General features: G+C 35.8%; 1 long non-coding RNA gene across 1 annotated transcript; it reads left to right on the top strand.

The window, feature by feature from the left end:
• Nucleotides 1–367: 367 nt before the first annotated feature.
• LOC117283924 lies at nucleotides 368–13,155 on the top strand. Its single transcript, XR_004514977.1, has 4 exons — nucleotides 368–540; nucleotides 2,843–3,063; nucleotides 6,023–6,137; nucleotides 13,033–13,155. It is a non-coding gene; the product is annotated as an uncharacterized LOC117283924 (long non-coding RNA).
• The last annotated feature ends 7,140 nt before the right edge of the window (nucleotides 13,156–20,295 follow it).

The following is a 20,295-nucleotide window of genomic DNA, read 5'->3' as shown; positions in this document are numbered from 1 at the left end:
ACTGAGACTATACATATTTTAATGTCTTAGAACTTCTTGACTGTTCTAGATCAAAAGGGAAGAGAAAAAATGCTTAAATATGGGTGATGTTTTAACTGGTAAATATATATGAAACTTTTTCACAAAATTCTTAAGCTTTTGGTGATATTTCCTTTTTGACTTATGTGGCCTAATATTGATTCTTTTAATTTTTTAGCATGATTGAATTCTTATTCATAGAAATAATTAGGTTTATTTACTTTTCATTGTACTTGGAGTCTAATAGAAATTGTATTTTTTTCTCTCTCCCCTCTCTCTTTCCCTGTGTATAGTACACATGTACAGACACAGACATATGGCCCATGGTTGAAACACATGCTAAACACCTTTTCTGTGCATATGCACATGGTTGTAAAGAGCTTGGCAATTGAAAGAAAAACCCTTTGTCATGTTCATGCTGGACTTTTCCTACTTCCTAAGTGCTGGTCGCAGTGGTCTGTGCTGTCAGCCTTCATACTGGCATCAGGTCATGCAAGACTTCTCCCTGCAGAAAACTGGAAGGTAAATTCACAGAGAAGCACACATGAAGGAGCATAGTAAAAGTCTAATCAATCACTTGTATTTTCATTCTCCTCCTTCCAAAGAACATAATAAATATTCAGATGGCAGTAATGCCAATTAATGAAGTCTCATAATAGGTTCTTTTTATATTTTTTATTTGATTTAGTTTTCGTTTCATGTTTTACAGATTGAGTAGATGGCTAGAAATTTAACAAAAAAGTATAAAGATCATAGGAAAAGATGGTAAATAAAGTGGATTGTTCTGAATTCAAATGATTTTTCTAAGAAAATAGATTGTGATGAGTGAAAGCAGGTTTCTAAGTCTTGAGTTAATTAGAGTAGCATTTATATTCAAAACTGATAATATTTTCTAACAAGTAAGTACATCTACCTCGTGCTTACAATAAGAGCAGCTGTCTCATTTCTTCGTGAAAAGAGAACATTCTGAGAGCAAATGCATGCTCTCTGAACAGCGACTGGGTACCACACGCTCCCCCAGGCATCCCCAGCTGAGGAGCATGAGCAGTCTGCCCTGACAGAGTTCTGGAGCAATTAGGCGACCGCTGAATTTAGGACACGTCAGGATTCTGTTTGTTTGCTCTCCTCACTCTCCTGTCTTCTGTTCTTGCCTTCCCACTGCCTGGAATGTTTGCCTTTCGGAGCTCCCTGCAATTCCCTGTATGAAGTCCCACTCTAACGCCTCTTCTCCAGAAAGCAATTTCCTAGCCAGCTTTGCATTAACTTATTTGTCTTTTTATCCCAAATGCAACCTCCATGAGAAATAAAAAGCTTAATACAAATATGTTGAATTCATATAAACAACTAAAAACACAGCTTTACCAGCTATACCTATGCAAATAGATATTTAGACACAAAACCAGAAAAGATGAGAAATATTTGAATTTAAGATGTAAATTATTTGAGATTTATATGCTGTTATAACTTGGTTAGATTGGAATCTGTGCTAAAAGCTAAAGTGTGGCACTTACACACAATGGCGTACTACTCTGCCATAAAGAAGAATAAATCTAGGTCATTTGTTGAAAAATGAATGCACCCTTGACACTATAACTTTTTTTTTTATACTGGGGATTGAATTCGGGTCCTTTTACCTGCAGGGCAGGTGGCAGAACCACTGAGCTAACTCCTTGTCCCAAGACTATAATGTTAAATGAAATAAATCAGACAAACAAGCTTAAATATCACAGGGTTTTGTCCTATATGAGATACCCAAAATATGAATGAAAAGCAATATGAAAGATAGATAGTAAGAAATAAAGAGATAAAAACTTTGCAAAAGGGACTGAAACCTAGAAATGCAGGAGATGGAGGAAGGAGGGGAGGAAAAGGGGATTAAAAAAGATCTAAGATGTGTTTTCTACATTTATCAACTCCTGATAAGGAATGTAATCATTACGTACTGCGAATATGGATTAATAAGAAGCTGAAATATGAAACAAAACAAAACAAAACAGAAGTATACAACTAAGCAAATAACCCAAAAAAGTTCTATTTTTTTAAAAAGTTTCGATTCATTTAAATAAAAAGGTTGTGTTTTGGAGTAGAACGTGTAGTCCTGTTATTTTCAATCTGTGCAGATTATACCTTACCTGTATGGTAGATATAACTTTGGTCTTGCAAGGGAGGCACAGTGCCTCTGAGCTAAATGTCTGGCCTCTGGCCCTATTTTTTTAATATTAAGTAGTTCTAAATTCCTTGATGAGCACATTAAATGCCAGAGAAAGAAGGGAGAAAGTTCTGTGTGATCTGGAAATGGTGCTTCTTCTTACAACTAAAGAACATATTAAAAAGAATGGCTGTTTAAATACTACTTAAAATTCAGTTAGAAAATCAATATTCTTCAATCTTTTAGAAATCCAGAATTCTGAAAATAGCTACAGTGGAGAATCATTGGTGATATACCTTATGTTTTATATGACATATTGTCTATCTTGGTCTAAATTCAGTAACAAAGCAAGCAGCAATCAACATTTGAAGGATTTTTCCCATTATTTGTACTCATTTGTAAAATATCACCTTTAGTTATATTTTATCCACAGTGTGTCTTTGGTTGTGAGGAAGTGGGGGACTGCTCTTTTCTCCCAAATTTTTCCTTTCTATAGCTTCTCTATTACATTAAGTTGCAAGTCTGCCAGAAATCCCTAGTGATACTTTGTAAACAGTACTTTAAATGTTATTTCCACATCTTAGCTAAATGTTATCAAGTCCATAGGGAGGGTGACAAGGATAGTCAGTGATACACAAAAATAATCTTTACGTATGATGAAATTTTCATTAACAGTTCACAAGAAAAGGTGCTTTCAACTCCTGACAAGATGAACTAGCTTGTCTGCTGCCTTTGCTCCTCACACACAAAACCAAAAAGAGAAAAGAGAATGGCACTGATGGATCCATGGCTCGAGACAAGTTGCCAGCAATCCCTTGCAAGAAAACACATGTGAATTCCATTTAATGATAACTCTGGAAAAAGAGGTCAGAGGAGAATTAGAAGCCACGAACCAGGTGAGGGCTTTCCAATTGCTCCTTTTTCTCTTCCTTTCTTGTCTGTGGGGGCAACAGTTGTCTATAGTGGCACCACTGACATAAGAAGCAGTAGCACCAAGTACCACAGCGTAATCAAGGAGAAGAGGCAAACAGCCAGAGAGGATGGATGGTATCAGGCTCCAGCTGAAGCAGTGAGAAGGTAATGTCTGCAAAGGATAGGTGGCTCTGTCCTACGAATGAATGTTCCCCTCCCTTTCTAAGTGATTTTGACTGAGAGGTGTAGCTCCTGGCAAAGAACAGCACCAGAGATAAAAAAGGGTAAACCAGGAAAATAGTATTGCAAAGAAAAGCTGTGATGTTGATATTAAAATTAAAATATAATCTAAAAGATGGAGATGACACTGCTCAAGATACAGAAATGCGGTTTGTGATAAGGTCATCTTATTGGGGTAGGTGTGTGCAGAGTGGTGGAGCAGATTATAATAGCAAATATTCTTCCATGACGTTTGTTCCACATCTTCAAACCATAAATCATCACAGGGAAAATTTCCAAGTTGCTCCCATAAGCAACTAGGAGCCAATCAATACAGCTGATGCATTCAGGGAAGACCTCAAATAAAACACTGATTTGTCAGTGAAGAATGCATTCACTGACATAAGGAAAAATTTGATTGGTTTAATTTAATCTATTCAATCTATATTTGATTTTTATTATGTTACATGTAAAAAATCAAAAAACTGAAAAGATATCTCAGAGAATGGAGAAAAATTTGGGAAAATATATGCACCTGTATCAGATTATAAAGTAGTGTAAGTGATAGAATATAGAAAAATATTCTCAATAGTAAAAGATAAATCAATTAAAAAGTGTAAAAATGATCTGAATAGAAGCCATACAGATGGCCAAACACATATGAAAAATGTTCCACCTCATTAGACATTAGAGAAATTCAAATTAAACAATAATTACAATGAATGAGTATAGATTAAACTCAACAATTATACAGTGGAGATTCTCCAATAGAATAGCAAGTCAAAAATATGACCCAGAAATGTATTTATCAGAGAGACAAATTTAAATGATGAAGGTTTGGAAATGAAGAACGCATATAAGTGTAATTTTAGCTCCCACATTTTTTCCTCCCAAATCTGTTATTTGATATTTAGTTTTGCCTCAGACATTGGAAGGGCAAATGGCTGAGTGCTCATTTCAACTCTGTCATTCGATCTAGATTTATATTCATATAACATTTTCAAACAAGATGAAATATCAGCCTTTACACATCTAACAGATTGCTTCAGGGAAATACACTCTTCAATACCAACTTAACAGAACTTTTTAACAATGGAGTGTGACTTGCATAAAAAGTAGGTTTGTTATTGATACTTGCTGAAATTTCTCTGTCTTACTGGTTTAGATATTTCTTCATGAGTACAGGGAAGAGTTCTTGCAGAAAAGATTCAGAGTCAAATCTATCTTTCTACCTCCTGTACTAAAATATAATTACAAATATTTAGAAATTCTATTGAAAAAGTGCAAAAAACTTTGGCATAATTGCTACACAGACTTGAAAGAGTGTAAAAATTTTAATCCAGTAAAATAGCTTGATAACTGATGCAGTTTGTTATCAGATGTTTTTGTTCTTTCCTAGCCTTCACAAGGAGGGAGCATCTTTTTCACTATCCGAAGTCCATCATTACTGCAAGAATGGTCCAGGAGTCAGCAGTGCTGAAAACTTATTTCTACACTAAAATGTCAAATGTTTCAAATTTGACCACTAAATAAAATTGTAATAAAGTTATGAATTTCAGATAAAATATCATATTATCACATTTATTATTGATGATATTTAACTTTTGCCTCAGTCTATCAAATATTATTTTTTACATTTAACTGTTCTCTGTGTGCTTAAATTATGTACTAAGTGTATTTTTGTAAATAATCATATGAAAAATACATAGGAGGTAGAGGTAAATATTATTTAAAAGAAAATCTAGAGTAGAAATTATAAAGTCAAATAAAATCTTTATAGCCAGTAAATAAACATTCATTTCAAGCTTTCTCAGAAAAGTGACCATCTTTAAGGCTGTACACTCTTTAAAATGACCAACAAAACTGGGCAATTTGAAAACCCATAGTGCAATAAAATTTGATATACAAAATTTGAAATACAAAATCAGAAAGTGTTACCTATCTGGTTACTGAAAGAATTTGAATGGTATTAGAGTTAAAGGAAAGTGGAAATCAAAAATATTGGAATTGAGTTAAATTAATAACATTGCCAAATGTTATCAGAAACAGATAAAAATATTTAGAGAAATATTTTGTATCTCCAGCTTTGCGAAAACAAAAAGCCAAGAGTCAAATGTTTAACCCCAGAAACAAGAATATAACAACCGAAAAAACTCACAAATAAAATACAGAAAAATGTGGAACATATATAAAAAATTTAAAAGATTTTTTAAAAAGAATATTAGGCAATGCTATAGCAAGATAGAACAATGAAAAAAAAAATAGAACTAGCCAGATATAACAAGATTAAAAGAAACACGCTACAATAATGAGAACATGAATACATTTGAAAACTACAGAAAATGAAAAATTTTTTCCAAAATATATGTTGGCATACCAAAAAAGTGGTACTAGACGTAATTAACACTTGAATATACTAAAATTCTTAAAACGTAACTAAAAAAACAAACAACTGAAATGGTAAAATTATAATTTCAGGGCCATAAATTATGTCATGCTTTGGGGTCTATGACGTGTCCCAAAAGCTCATTGTGTGGGAAACATGGCTGTTTGGTTGCTGATGGGCTTTGAGAAAGGATTGGCTTGTGAGGGTTTAAATCAGGAGATCATAGTTTGATGGCATTATTCTGAGGTGCTGGGGACTGGGTCTTGGAGTTTGACCTTAGAGTTTGTGTCTTGTCCTTGACTCCCTCCTCTCTGTTTCTCTCTGTCTCTACTTTTCAGCTCCCGTGAAGTGAGCAACCTTGCCTTGCCCACCTCTTCTGCCCTGATGTTTCGATCTCACTCAAGGCTTAAGAATAATGGGGCCACCTGACCAAAGATGGAAACCTCTGAAACCGTAAGCCAAAATACAACTTCTCTTTTTAAGTGGTTTTTCTCAAGTATTTGATCACAGCACCAAAAAGCTGATTAATATGTCTTATGAATGAGGCGCTAAACAAAAAAGACTCCAGGTACAGGCAGATTGTGTGTAATATCTAACATGAAATACCAGTGAAACTTCCCTTTAAATATCCTCTTTATTTTCTATATGTTGCCCATAAGAAGTGGGAAAGTGCTAAACTTTCTGTGATGGTAGTAAAAATTTGATACCACACTGATTAAAGACAGTGTTTAACTTTAAATCAAAGAAAAAACTAACTATTAATGGCTTAGAGATTTATTTTCCCTCATAATTTGACTTTCAGAGGTATGATTTCTTCTGTTTATTCAGCTGCTTAATAATAAAATAAGAGATGCAGGCCTATTTTTATCTTTTCACACTTCTCCTGGCTGGTAGACTGTGATCTTCGTCCTTGTAGTCTCCTGGTTGCCGCAGGTTGCTGGGCACCCATTTAATAACTACCTTCGGGACAGTGAAAGGGAAAGAAGGAGAGCCACGCTCAATCCTTTTTTTCCTAATCACCGAAGTAAAAGCTCCCTCAGAAACTCCATACTTAACATCTGCATAAAGCCCATTAGCCAAAATTAAATCTCAGGGACAAATGCGATTTGAGGAGATCTGGAAAGCTGAAGACAAGACTAACTGATTTACATTCATCAGCGGTTCTCAAAGCATAATCTAGATACTTTCTGTTTTCAAGGGATTAGTGAATTCAAAACAACTTTCAGAGTAATATTTAGATGTTATTTACCTTTTCCACTCTTTGTTGTAAGAACTAAGGAGAATCCCCAGTGCCTGCATGACATAAAATGACCTATTCTGATAGCTATGGAATGTATGCTCATGCATTTTGGGTCATAAACACTTCCCAGTTTTAATTTCCATTATATATTACAAATCACTAGTAATTGTAAATCATCATATATCATTATATCAATAGATTTACGGACTTTGGTTTCTATAGACTTTTTAAAAATGTGAAAGTATCATCAGAGGAAAAAAGAAATTGAAAACTAGTGGCTTAGATTTATCAAGTTGCATATATGGCTGAGAAGATCACTGTCCCGAACAAATTAGTTATTTTGGCAAGGAAGACAGGAGATTTGATACTGAGTAGGGCCTAATGAAATCTGACCAGTGCATATAAGAAAAGTTTTTCTCCTGATTCTAATGGACTGAATGGATACCGTATATATGAGCTTAAAAGCATGGACAATTCCTAAATGAATTATCAGATAAATGACTACAACATCATATTGAAGATTAATATAACATGATTAAGTAGAATTTCACTCTGGAATATATAAATGGTTCACTATCAGAAAATGTATGAATGTAATTTAACATATAAGTGGTCTAAATTATTAAAATTATATATCTACCTCAAAGTATGAGGTGAAGTCCAAAATTGATTTATAATAAAAAATTATAGAAAATTATGAAAAATTTGATAAAGAGTAAAGGGTAGGGGAAAGGAAAGAAGGGAAAAAATATGAGAAAAGGAAAACATGGAAGCAAAGTCTATAAATAGGAGAGGTTGGAAGGGGTTAAGGGAGGGCAGAGGAATGGGGAAAAAATAAGAACCAAGACATATCATGTAAAGGTACAAGATCCCAATGACGAGTGTAACTGTACTGTGTACCTAAAAGGTACCAATAAATTTAAAGAAAAGAAGAAAAGGCATATCTTACAACATTTGTAAAGAATCAGCTGCTGACACTTAGTGATTGAAATAGGACAGCTGCTCAACAATTTATAAAAGAGCCAGAAGGGAATTTGTCTTCCCCCAGAGTGATTTCAATCCCTATATTTCCAGTGTCAATGTTTTTATTCAAATTCATACTTATGTTATCTGTCATTGAAATTTCTTCCAAATAATAAAAATTGTAAATGTGAAGTCTGAAAAGGATCTTTTCCACATTAAAGAAAAGAGTATTTGTCAAAGCACTTTAAGCAAACACCACAGTAAATGTGTTTTTAAAGATCAGGAACAAGAGGATGTATTTTATCACTGCAACTGAATAATATTGCTTTGGAGGTTGGGCTTTTGTGTATGTGTATGCACATCTCTACACATATAAACACACACACGTATTTGTCAGGTAGGACTTCTACATAGAAAGTGCGAATGAAGTGTTTGTAAAGGGGGAGGGGAGGAGGGTGAAGGGAGGGCAGGGACAAGGGGAAAAAATGAGAACCAAGACCTGTCATGTAAAGGTACAAGATCCCAATAATGAATGTAATTATACTGTATACCTAAAATGTACCAATAAACTCAAGAGGGGGAAAAAAAGAATCAACAAATTAGTAAATCTGCAAACATGCTGAATACAAAATAGCCTTATAGATACCGGTTGAACTTTCCATCTCCATTTTACCAGTGATCAAGTAGAAAGTGAAATTGACCCGAAAGAAATTGACCAATGGAAACCTAGGAACTTAGATGTTTAGTCTCTTCTTCCTGCCATGGTCATTTAATGAGCATCTGCCGACAAACAAAATGCATCGCCATATAAGACTGATGTACAGTATTATTAAAAAATAAAATTTCAGCCTTGCCTCAAAAAACATTGCAATAAAGCAAGGAAGATTTTGTTGCCACCTAAAATAATAACAAAGCACGTTTCCTAACATTATTATTTTTGAAATTGATTTTGACACCAACTAAAATATAGTCTGTTATATATTTGTTTCCCCTTAAGACTACTAGAAACTTTCTTTAAAGGGTGTACCCTACAATATGCCATCAACAAAACTTTCATTGTAATGTCACAACGGGTAACGACCCCTGTATTTTATACTGGAAATAGGAACTATAAGGCCCTTAGAAACTAGCTGAGGAGACACAACATAGGCACTTAAAACAAATTCTTAGCAATTCCAAAAACAACTTTCACCTCATGTAGTGAAGCCTTATGATTTAAGCATGCATTTCATTCTTTCAAGTGCATGCAACTCACACTAGACTGAATAATGCTCCAAAAAATAGTGTGCTAAATAATTATGTATAAATAAGAATGATTTCATTTCAAAATATTAAGTCACAAGAGTAATAAATTCCCAAACTACCTAGTGCTTACCTTAGACATTCAAAACCATCCTTGATGAGAATGAGCTGGTTTAAATGTTGACTCCTTAATGCATTTTCATATCCCTTATTCTCATGCATTTTCATTTCTTCAGTAATTACTTCTGAGAAAAATAAACATTTGTGACAGCCAACCCGACTCCAGCTTGACCCTCAATGCCATTTTGTACCTGTGCTTTTACAAAGCACCCAATATTCTCTTGCTGCTTGGCAGTAAACTCGCTGCAGTTGCTGGATGTTCTGTAGCTCACCTAGTGTGTGTGAAACTCCCTTGTGCTCCTCACTCACCTGGCATGGCTCTGCTTCTGTGAGATTCTGCTTGCTCTCCCCTGAGCCCTCCTGAAATGAAAGCATGGTTTAAAAGGAGAAATCAAAATGCTTCCCTTTGCTGAGAGAAGTTTCCAGGCAGTAGGCATTGTTAATCCCTTTGGCAGATTAGGCATTGTTATACAGCCTCTGATTCTGATTAAAGGCATTTTATCTAAAATGCATACTTAAAAAATTAATTTTATTGGGAAAATACACACTTTGTTTTACTTTTCTACATTTTACACACAAATAAAAACTAAAATGCTTATACGGTTCAATAGAATTGAAGGAACTCAAGTTCTTTTCATTGTAATCACTGTGCTCTATTTCTTTATTTCTAATCTAACAAAGTAAACACCAGAAGATGTATATTTCTGACTTAATTAAACACAGGGGGCCTCACAGTAAATAGAGATAAACTGTATCAAAAATCAGTTTGACAAATTCTGAGCTGCTATGAATTTACAGATGAGAAGAATATGTACAGTTAAGTTCATGTATAGTATTATCAATTATATGAATGTAATTTTCCTGAAATCAATATAATATAGAAATGATACATATTAAAGGGTAGGCAATATAAATGTGCAAATGCTAAACTTGTAGATTAGTAATACTACAGCAATTGTTTATAATATAGACCATCAAAGGATGGTTTTTTCATGGCGAAGTAATTTCCCACCAACACTTTCTAGAATTTCTAGTGCATTTACTTCCCTTTACTGCTGGTACCCAAGAGTGACTATTCCTGATGCGCATACATTGTTGAACACTGAATCAATTCCTGTATTTTCAGGTAGGCATTTTTAAAATGCATGTTTATCAGGGTTGAGTCCGGCTAAATCAGGTAGTGCTGCTACAAAGAAACATTTGCATTCCTAAAAATTACTATATAACTTGCCACAATCAAAATCTCAGTTCTTATGGAAAAAATGGGTTTAGAAGCATGACAATCAAAAGCCTCTTTGCCCATCAGTTGGAAAACTGGATAAGGAAGATGTGGTTTTTCTATAAAATGGAATACTACTCAGCCATAAAGAAGGAGAAGTTAGATTCATTCATAGGAAAATGGACATATATTGAGTATATACTCCTCAGTGAAATAAATAAGTCACACACGTGTAAATGTGGAATAGTTTCTCTGGTGTGAAAAACTATAACAGTACATAAGATCCTAATGAGATAATTGACCATGTGAGATAGGAAGAAAAGGGCTAAAGGTATAGGGAAAATGGGAAGGGTAGGGGAAGGTAATAAGGGAAAAGAAAAAATATGACAAAATGAAAAAATAAAAATAAAGTGTTTGTAAATGGGGAGAGGCGGAGGGGATGAAGGGAGGGCATGGACAAGGGGGAAAACATGAGAACCAAGACCTATCATGTAAAGGTACAAGATCCCAGTAATGAATGTAATTGTACTGTATACCTAAACTGTACCAATAAACTCAATAAAAGAAAAAAAAGCCTCTTCAGAGGGTCAGGGATTTAGCTCAGTGGCACCTCGCCTGCCTTGCAAGCACAAGGGCCTGAGTTTTATCCCTTATACTGGGGTTGGGTGGGGGTCGAATTACACATCAAAGGAACTCCATTTCCAAAGAAAAATAAAGAATGGAAAGAAAAAATGGAAACAAAGCTTTTGCAAATGGGGAGAGGAGGATGGATTAAGGGTGGGGAGGGAATAGAGGGAAAAGATTGATCTATATTATGTACAGGTACAAATTCCCTATGATGAATGTGATCAATCTATATGACAAATATGCACTAATAAAAGTAAAGTTAAAACATAGCTTCATTAAATACGGTAGCATAATCTAATCATTTTAGCTGGTGATAAAAACAAATATTTCACTGTGGCACATTACCTTAAAATATAGCTGAAATTTATTTGGAAATTGTCTTTGGGATGACTGAAGCCTGAGAATTGCAGAGAAATGGTGATGAAAGGCTGGTCTGAAATCAGTCAGAAAGTAGGCACACCAGATGTGAGCAGGTGTAACTCATCACACTGTGAACTGTAGTAACTGGTGGATGTAAGGAGGGTGTGTGTGTTTGGGTGTGTGTATTTTATGTCTATCTATGTGTCTCAGTTTAGTGGAGAATGGATTTTTGCCTTCAACTCGCTTTTCTCACTCATGAAATTATACATAAACAAATGTGAACTCACACTATGCTGAAATTATTCCATATATATATGTCTCATAGGAAGACATTATCTTTTAAAGCAAACCTTATAGCTGTGTGTCACTTCGACTGTGAGTACAACGTGAAGAAATACACATCCTTGTCTTCCAACACATAGATTAGAGTACCAGCCTGTTACTGGGGAACCAAGAAGTAACACCTCAGCAACATAGAATAAATCATAAAATTCCCCCTTCTGCAGTTTATTCCTAGTACTTTTTCTTCTTGGACTTCAATTTGACCTCAGAATCCTTTTAAAGGCAAACATTCAGAAAGCCACTTTGCATTTGGCCTGAAAAGATGGAAAATACTTGCCATCATGATAAGGGGGAGAAAAGCATGAAATCAGAAATATTTTAGATATAGTTGCAGGTCTTCCACCTTGCTCTCACTTGCAAATATGAGTCTTGATGAATGACCTTATCTTAATGGACTTTGTTCTTTCAACTATAAGACCAAGCTAATATCGCCTACTTCAAATGGTTGCTGCAAAAAGGATATAAGACCTGTGGATGGTGTGCCTCATGTAGTGTCTGCATCTGTCTTCCTTGTGTACTCTCCTTATTTTGCCTTTGGCTGCAGAAGCAAAGGAATAAATCTAGTTTGAACTTTAGGTTGAGGACGGAGGATAAGATGGAGGCAAGTCAGGAAGGTGGATGGAAATGACTATTATTTTTTCAAGGTGCATGCTCATCACGACCCCTGCATGAAGACAGACCAAAGCAGTGTAGTGCTATCAAAGCACGGGCCCACGAAATGCAGTGCCATGGGTCACACAGCGATCCTGGGTAAAATGCAGATCCCCTGTGATTGTGCTTAGCAGGATGGTATATTTGACATGATTTTTAAAGCTAAGCCAAGAGACAAAGATGGCAGTGGACAATGCTTGGTTCTTTTCTCTCCAAAAATGTCGATGATTCATGGTATAAACTCAGGTACACTGGATTGAACACAAACTATCACAATTATTTTTAATGGTAGCATAAAAATTAAATACAGAAAGCAGGAGAGCTCCTATTTTATTCAAAAAATAATGAGACAGGCATTAAAATAATTTTAAAAGGTGCTGATAAAAGGCGATTTACATGTTTCTTTCAGCTAGTAAAATAGAGACCATTTTGAAACTGATTAGAATCTGACAGAAAGGTAAGTAGTCTTGCTCTAGGATGTAAATTGCCCAGCTAAAAATATTGCTATCAAAGACACCATATTCTCAAGCTCTAGTATTATTTTCAGAGTCAAAGACCTATTTCTTTTGTGCTCTGATCTTTAGACAAGAAAATGCACACCCATAAACAGATGCACAATGATAAAGCTGTCTCGGAAAGATGAAAAGGAATGTTGGCAAAGCATGGTGCTGTGTCTGCCATCGTTCTGCCACTTACATGCTGCCTCCTGGACCACTGGAACATTACTTCAATTCAAAGGAAATGAGGACCCATAGGGGTTTGCACTCTGTTTCAAAAAGGGCAGTGATGAACTGAACTCAAATAAATGTCAGAGCTCCATAAGAATATATAAAGCAAAAATCATTTCTGTTTCCAGTTAATGTTAAGGGTGTACAATTTCACATCAAATTTAACATGAGTTACACAAGGTGCCAGATATATGTTCATTTGGTAAGAACATACCACTGATGAGAAATATTATTCATTGTTGTTACTTTGGTTATTTCACTGTGAAAGCACTGAGTTTTAAGTATCCTAAGCAACTACACTTGCTCTATTTTTCAGCCTTGAAAAGTTGTGGGTTGTGTTTTTGCTGCTGCAGAGAAGATACGTTATAATCTGTTAAACCAAAAGTTCTTCTGAAGTGTGAAGTAGAGCTATACTTCCTTCTCTGAAAATTTTCTCCTGGAAGCATGAGTGGCTTCATAATAAATCCCCAGGAGTACACGATGTGAATATTTCAATGACTCCCCAAGATGCTCTATTTTCATGGGTCAGTGGCAACAGGTCTAACGGAAAACAGCAGATAGTCTGGTTGGTGGGTAGAATGACGCTGGTGTCCAGAGAGATCGACTTCCTGCTGGGAGACGTCCCTTAATATGGCAGGATCTGGACTACCCACCTAAACCCAGCTGACTCGCCATCTGCTCCACAGTGCGAGTGGCACAGACTTTACCATGAAACCTCCTGACATTTGATGGAGTGGCCTTTGGGATGGAAACTCAATTGAATATGATAAGTTACGCTGCTTAATTGCTGATGTTAAAACCAAGATTTCAAGCCAAAAAAGGAAAGCAATTGTAAGATTCTTTTTTATGCTGAATTTTTTCATTTGGAATTATTATTCAGAAAGTGATTTCAGGTTCTCTGCTAAGGTATTGCATTTTTCAGAATTCATATTTATGATAAAATATCTTCGTCTAAAGATACGTGCAACTAATGTCAGGTTTATCGAATCATTCATTCCATGCTGCCAGGTCTTGAGACAGAATTCTCCTTTCATAGCTTTCTATCCTGTGTAAATACACCACACATTTGTGGGTGCACTTACTGTGCTACGACTGGTCAGCACATTCTGAGATGCCGTCGTGATAGGCAATCATTTGTGTGCTGAGAGACGACGGTGACCTGTGTGGCTGTACTCATTAATTCACACCAGTGCACTCTCCATGCAGTTCCCTTACAAAGGGATCGCCCTGTGAGAACTCGCACAGTACAAGGAGCACAGGATGAACTCTATGATTGTCACTTGATTTGATTCCAATGAAGTTATCTCCATGAACTTCTCCGGCTGTGGTTTGATGACACTGCCATGGCTTCAGTTTTTCTCCATGATGCGCTATTGCATTTAAGTCTCTATTCACAATCTAGTTTATGATTAGTTTTTAGATTTACCATTCTGTAGTTCCAGTCTGTACCCATTTTGTAGTTAAATGCAAACTTGTTCTACAGTTGACATGATTCAGTTTTTCTTTTGCCTATATGAAATTTAAAATGGATTATGTTAGTTTCTTTTTGATTTTTCTAATAAATCTAAGTTCCATCGCAATGAGAGATGAACGTATATTTGAGGCCAGAGGCAGCTCTGGTTTGCAAGAACAGCAGAGGACAAAAACAAATCTGAAAGGCCCTGGTCAGATGTGGCAGTTGAGCAGTCAGCCCCACAGTGAGGAGGCTGTAATGGTGAGATGTGTTACAGGCTTGTTGGGTTCAAGTTCATCAATCGCTGCAAACATTACAACCTGTTTGATTTGACACTGATAGATCCTGATTCTCAAAGCCCCTGCCACCTGCTTTCCAGAAAGGATCCTTCACTGTTTGTCTAAAATGTCTGACTCTCTAAAGAGTTAAACTATCCAAATTAAATCTATGCAAGGTGCTACATTACTTTGAAAATTTAGCTTTATTCAGGGAAGGAAGGCCACTGACCTTTAGAAAGTACTATAAGATGACTCTGGAAAATGCTTCAGTGCTTTCTCTTTTCAGCACGCAGAGAGAAATTTATAAGGGAGGTAAAATGTGGTACTGATTTATCAAATTTTTCCTGTTTTTTGTTTTTGATATTGTTTTTATGGTTCCAGAGATTGAACTCAGGACCTTGTGCTTATGAGGCAGGTGTGGCACCACTGAGCTAAATCCCCAGCCCTCTCCTCTGGTTTTTATCAGTTCTACCTTTTAACTTTACATTCCTGCAATCTGTGTAATGTGATATCTATGCTTGTTTTGTATTTATCAATGTTCACTTGTATTTTTTTCTTTTTATTGCAAAAATCTTCCAATACATATTTGGAATACTTACACATGTATAACATAGTATGAAATGAAGACAAAGCAAGCAGAAAAACATCTCAGAATATTTCAATTTAGTCACTATGTGAAGATAATGTGAACTATTGTGCACATTGAAAATGTATTTTTAAAAATTTGCCTATTAAAGATTTCAAGGACATTTATTTCAAAAAGCAGGGACATTTATTCCAAAACACAGATTAAAAAGAAAAACCTTATTGCTTCACTTAGTTGTTTTCTTATTATTCCTTATCTAAAATAAATCATATTGCATCAAGGATTGAAAGATGATACAAATAGTTTTTATATATATATATTTTTTAAAAAATGCTTGATTGGTTAAATTATTTGAGTGACTCTCCATCCCCACATGACTCTGTTTCCTATCCCTCCCACTTGATTAAGTAAAATCCCATTCAAAGGCAATTATTGATTTTGAGGAGAGTACATAGTAATTAAAATTACTTATGACCACTTAACCTTCACAGCAAAACTGACATGTGAAATTAGCCTGTATCTCATCAGTTAAAAGGAACTGAAGTCCCTCCAAATTTCTGCACCTTCAGGATCCCCTAATGAGTGATATCAAGGGAAGAAGCAGTGGTCTTGCCTCTTCTCTCAGGCAGAATTCCTGAGAGCACAGGTGGCCTCCTCCCTAGTCTTTCCAAGGCAGCTACTATACAGAAAACTCATTCATGCTCATGCAGAAAAACTTTCCTTCCTCTCTTTACAAGAGTCTAGAGGGTCTGTTGGTTTGGTCTTGGCTGAATGCTTTTAGCTTGCAGTAATATACATAAGATAGGAGTTCATTACCTTGGGTCAGACCCTAAATACCTGCTAAGGCCTATATATACTGCACAAATAGAGCCTGAAGCAGTAGGAGCAGAGACTGGGGGAAGTTTGGTCACTGAGCACAAACCCTTGCAGAGGGTGTTGGGATCCCAACTCTTGCTTCTCTTTCCTTTACTTTCTGGATGCCCTGGGGTGAACCATGCCTCTGCACACAGGATACACACAGAGATTGAGAAATATTTTGTTTCTGTCAATAACTTTGTATCTGAAAATTTGTTGTTCAATATGTTAAGCCTTTCACTAGAATTTTTATGAAAATATTGGTTATGATGTGGAGACTATGGATATATAGTTGTAGTGTGTTTGTGATATGATTGTCAATGTTCAGTTGATGTAACAAAATTCTTGAGGAGTATGATTAAAATGAACAAAAGTTCACTTTGTCGCACAGTTTCAGAGGTCATATCCAGGCAAAAGCCCATGGCAGAAGAAAAATAACCGTTTTCCTCATAGAAGCCAGAAAGCAGAGAGAGAGAGAGAGAGAGAGAGAGAGAGATCGCTCACTTTTAATGTGAAAACTATTGCTCCCAAACCCATTAAGATATGAATTCATAATTAATCAATTCATGAGGATGGAACTCTTGGGATCCAGTGGACTCCCAAGTGTTCTGCCTTGACACTACCGTGTTCGTACTAAGTTTTTTATGCATGGGCTTCTGGGAGACATTTAAGATTCAAAAGATAACAAAGATAAAAATGAGTTCATTTCAAAACTACAGCAGCTTAGTCCTTCTTACGGCTTTATTTATTTATTTTTTCAGTCCTCATACAATAAATACTCTGTCAAGAGAATCCCCTCAAGTAAACTTGCGAGATACCACGGACAGAAGCTCTGAACCATAGTGATGTAAACACCACTCCTCACACCTTACTGGAAGAAGTAAAATTCCTGTTCCACTAAGCACATTTACAAATGACAGCTTTTTCTCTCCAGCTCATTGCATTAGAAGTAGAAACAGTGTCAGAATATTTTGATGTAAAAATTCAGAAGGCTACAGTGGGTTTCACGCTCTGAGAACATATCCCAATCTAGGAGTTTGCTGTAACTGAGTTTCTTTGAAGAGTATCCTGAGAACCAGAATGCATCTGGAGAAACTCCTGAGAAAACTGGTTTGGATTTTGCTTTCCATACCAATTCCATGATACTCCAGGTGTGTTGCTCCAGGGAGCATCTCAGGGTCGTCTTGACAATAGTACTCTTACATTTAACCCTAGTAATACAAGGGACAGTGCAATCTATTTGCTTTAACAGTCAAATTTCTCAATAATGGAAAGTGTGCAGAACTGTTGCACTGCACAAATAATCATCATCTATTACCAACACCAGAAATTATGCAAATTCTATGAGAACTATTTTTTGCATGTTTTAACCCAATTCATACTCTCAGAAAGTGGTATCAATAGGCATAAAGTAAATCCATAACTTTGAATACACTAGATTTCTGAAGCATACCGTTATGACTTCTGGTGTCCTCCAACATCCTAATTTTTAATTAACATTTTAATGGGCAGCTGCACTCTGAAGGCTGTCTAAATACTGTCATTTGCCATTGTATTACTTTTAAAACAAACAGTAAGAAAATCTGTTCACTGTGGGCTACAAACAAATGGGCTAAGTTACGACATTTACAAAAGCATCAGTTTTATCATGTGCAGCTGTTAAAGTAGGTTTGGTGCACTTAATTAGGTTATTTGCACCACATTGCTGAACCAAATGGATTTTCACTTCCATACTCTGCTATTTTTGTAAATCTGCACATATGAATTGTATGCGTGGCACACACACCAATTGTGTACACTTCAAAATGTAAAGTTTTATTCCTTACCCAGAATGAAGAAATCTAGGAGGACATAATATATTTGGCCTGGGTTAAAATTCATGTGTATTCTTTCAATATGTAAATTATGAAAAGTCAAAAGCCATAAAACATATCATTAGTGTGAGTGCTTATTTGATGGTGTTTTGTCTGCTTCTCTGTCTTTTTAAGCATTTAATACGTCCCAGTGGAGGAGGAGAGTGACCCTCTTACTTTCTTATCTAATCTCTCTCTGTCTCTGTCTCTTCTCTCTTTCTGTGTCTCTTCTTGTCTCTGCCTCCCTCCCCTTCCCAGTTATGTCATTGCCAAAGTGCTCAGAGAGACACTGTATTTAATAGTAAATACATTGAATACAAAACTTATCGTGCCTTCAAAATTTAAGCATTATAGAAAGTCAAAGGTGGTGTGGTTCTTGCCTTTATATTCAAGATGAAATTTAACAATGAATAATTTACTCATGATTTGACTGCTTCTCCTGGAAATCCAAAACTGAAAAGCTGAAGCAGCAGAAATTTACTTCCTACTGCTCTCAAGGATGGGAAGGCCAATATCAAGGTTCATGTGATGTGGGTTTCTTTCTGAGGTCTGTTCTCTTACAAGCAGCCGCTGCTTTCCCTGGGTTGCTCTTGGGGCCTTTCTGCAGTGTCTGGAGAGAGGGAGCTCTCTGGTGTCCTTTCTTGAGGATGATAACCCTACTACATCAGAGACTCAACTTTATGACCCTATCCAACACTAAAGTTTCCTTAGAGATCTCAGCTCCCAGTAGAGTCATACTGAGGGTTAGAACCTCAACGCAAACATTTTGTGAGGGGCCCCAACATTCATTCTGTAGCACTCATGACAAAATTTTTCTGTTAATACATGGTCTGTGCCAACACATGGTTATAAAATAATAACAGAAATTCATTGTGCACAATATGGAAGATAAGATAATGATGAAAAATAAAACAAAAGAGCAGACCTGTGATTACTTAAGACTACTGCTAAGAGGAGGGTGTACTTTCTTCAAGTGTTTCACACATATCTACTTTTAGTTTTCTCTTCTTTAAAATTATAATTATGTGCTGTGAGTAGTACTTCATATGCATATAACATTTCACTTTAGATATATGCTGTTTATTGATTTGCCTCAGTTGAACTTGATGAGGTTAAGGACTCGGTTTCATACCTGAGATGGCAGCTAGAATTCATCTCCACTCTTCATTCAGCTCACATATGCTGGATATCTAGCACACAAGAGATTCTATTTTCCTGGGGCAGACAAATACGCATAAACATACAATACGATTTCCCACTGATACATGTGCCTAAAGTATAGCAGAGTAGGGGATTACCTTGGTATGGGGAGGAAGAGGGAAGATAATTTCCCATGAGGAAGTCAGCAGAGATTCTCTGAGGAATGTTAATTAACCAAGAATATGAAGGGATGAATGAGGCAAAATAAATAGAGGAAGGAAGTGGTTTTCAGGCAGAAGAACAAGTTCAAAGCCCTGAGTTATAAGGAGGATGAATATTAGGAGCAGCGCAGAAGCATGAAATAGAAAGGATGAAGAGAAGAAATCAAGAGGATAATTTGAGGCCAGCTCATGCAAAATGTTTTAGGACGTAGTAATGATTTTTTTCTAAGTGTGCAGGAAGCCACTGGAGAATATCGAGCAAAGGAGCAATCCAACAGGATAAATGTTTTAAAAAGATGTCGCAAATAAATAATAAATGTTTAAAAAATGGCCTTTCTACTGCTTATGAACCCTTTCTTCTTCTTTTTACATGACTATTTGGCTAATTCTACTGATGAATTTCTTATGGTGATTCATTCAGGCACATCTGGAATAAACTGTACTTGATTATATGGTCATCCTATGCAACTGATTATGTCATTGTTTTCTCTGGTATATTTACATTTATGCCAATGGATTGATTATCTCCTGCAGGTATTATCAGGAAATGTGTAGAAACTGAAACAGGTGCTGTTAAATCAATTTTAAACTGTGCATCTAATTGACAAATATTTGACAGTTCCTATCTGTTTTAATTATTTTGTGCTTGAAGCATTTCCAAGAAAGTAGTCAGAAAAGAGCTGGCATATGTAAAATCATATTTGGATTAGCAAGATGTAACTTTAAAAATGAA

The sequence above is a fragment of the Fukomys damarensis genome, unplaced genomic scaffold (genome assembly GCF_012274545.1).
Source record: "Fukomys damarensis isolate Sample0158 unplaced genomic scaffold, DMR_v1.0_HiC HiC_scaffold_32, whole genome shotgun sequence".
Classification (NCBI taxonomy): Eukaryota; Metazoa; Chordata; class Mammalia; order Rodentia; family Bathyergidae; genus Fukomys; species Fukomys damarensis.
The sequence above is the reverse complement of the archived record's forward strand: the minus strand, read 5'-3'. Positions and strand labels throughout refer to the sequence as shown.